General features: G+C 40.2%; 1 pseudogene; it reads right to left on the bottom strand.

Moving 5' to 3' along the window:
- Window positions 1–264: 264 nt before the first annotated feature.
- Window positions 265–1945, bottom strand: LOC141649418 (heat shock cognate 70 kDa protein-like; annotated as a pseudogene).
- Window positions 1946–2104: the final 159 nt, after the last annotated feature.

Below are 2104 nucleotides of genomic sequence, written 5' to 3'. Positions count from 1 at the left end.
AACACTAATCTAACAAACGAAGTTAAAATACAATCATTGTAGACACGGTCTTACACAAGACTTTATAACAAAAGAAAAAGTAAGCTCCCTTAATAATTTCAGGATTGTCATTTTGTCAAAAACAAATAGTGTCACAAATGAACCGATTAACATGCGGCTTGTTGCAACTAATAAAATCGGAAGATTAACAACTTCTAAATTTTAATATCCATAGATAAGTGTTGGAAGAGGAGTTGACCTGCATCAAAAGGCTTGCATAATAATTCAGCTCATCTTAGAAGTAAAAGGCTTGCATAATAATTCAATCTCTTCTAGCTTCTCCACATATTTTCTTGCATCAAGGACTTGGTCAGAGTTCCAATCTAACCACTCAAATATCTGTTGTATTGCATCCATTATCGTCTTCTTGTCATTAGCTCCAATCTTCTTCCCATAATTGTTAAGCTTTTCCCACATGTCATTGGCATAGTCTTCTAATGTGTTCTTGGCTTTCACCATTTCCTCATGTTTTTTGTCTTGTGCTTTGTACTCTTCCGCCTCATTCGTCATTCTATCCATCTCGGTCTTTGTAAGCCTACTGCGGTTGGTGATCCTAATTTCACTCCTGTTGCCAGAGCTGATGTCCTCCGCTGATACATTCAAAATCCCATTATCGTCGATCTCGAAACAAACATTAATCAAGCTAGAAGATCCATTATTAGACGGGGCAATGCCAGAAAGCTCAAAGACTCCCAGAAAATTGTTGTCTTGGGCTTTAAGTCTCTCACCCTCATAGACAAGGATTTCCAAAACAGATGCCCGACAGTCGTTATCAGTACCTCCATACATACGCTTCTTAGTATGCAAGGCTCCATAGATACGCTCTTGTCTCGTTGGAATAGTTGTATTTCTCGGGATAACGACAGACATGTTCCCCGGAACCCACCTCAACACCAAGGGATAAGGGAGTAACATCCACAAGAACCATACCTTTGCTGGTTGCACCACATAATATCCCAGCGTGGACTGCAGCCCCATATGCAACAGCCTCATCGGGATTGATGCTTCTTGAGAGCTCCTTTCCATCAAAGAAGTCCTGCAACAACTGCTGGACTTTGGGTATGCGAGTCGAACCACCAACAAGGACGATATCATGAACATCATTCCTGCTGATATCAGCATCACTCAAACATTGCTGAATGGGGTCAATGCACTTCTTAAACAAATCAACATTCAACTTATCAAAACGAGCACGAGTTACAATTGAGCTAAAATCAATTCCACCAGAAAGGCAATCGAGTTCAATAGTTGTTTGTGCTGTTGTTGAGAGGGCTCTTTTGGCTCTTTCACAAGCTGCCTTCAATCGTCCGAGAGCCCTAGGATTCTGACTCAAATCTATATTGTGCTTTCTCTGGAACTCTTCTACAAAGTGATTAACCATTCTATTATCAAAATCATTACCGCCGAGGTGGGCATCCCCACCCACTGCCTTCACTTCAAAGATATCCTTTTGAATAGAGACCAAAGAGACATCAAAAGTCCCACCGCCAAGATCAAAGACCAACACGTTCTTTTTGGAATTGTCACTCTCTAATAATCCCTTCTTGTCTAGACCATAGGCAATGGCAGCTGCGGTGGGTTCATTAATGATGCGCACCACGTTGAGAGACGCAATGGCAGCAGCATCTTTTGTTGCTTGGCGCTGAGAGTCATTGAAGTAGGCAGGAACTGTAACAACAGCATTGTTAACTGGCATGCCTAGATACGCTTCGGCGGTATCCTTCATTTTCATGAGAATCATAGCAGATATCTCCTCAGCAGTGAATTGCTTCTCTTCTCCCATGTAGGTTACCATTACAAGTGGTTTCTTATCTTGACCGTAATCAGGACCAGCAATGACCTTAAATGGCCACAACTTCATGTCCTTCTGTACCATTTCATCATTAAATCTCCTACCAATGAGCCGTTTTGCATCTGTTCCAATTATTATATACAAACAACATCAAATACAGAAGAACAACTTTCATAATGAAGGGGAATAAATAAATACCAACAAATGTAAATCCATTAAATTAAACAAGAATAATAAATAAATAACAGAAGATAATACATACAGTACTAATTA

This window comes from Silene latifolia, chromosome 1, assembly GCF_048544455.1.
Source record: "Silene latifolia isolate original U9 population chromosome 1, ASM4854445v1, whole genome shotgun sequence".
NCBI lineage: Eukaryota > Viridiplantae > Streptophyta > Magnoliopsida > Caryophyllales > Caryophyllaceae > Silene > Silene latifolia.
The sequence above is the reverse complement of the archived record's forward strand: the minus strand, read 5'-3'. Positions and strand labels throughout refer to the sequence as shown.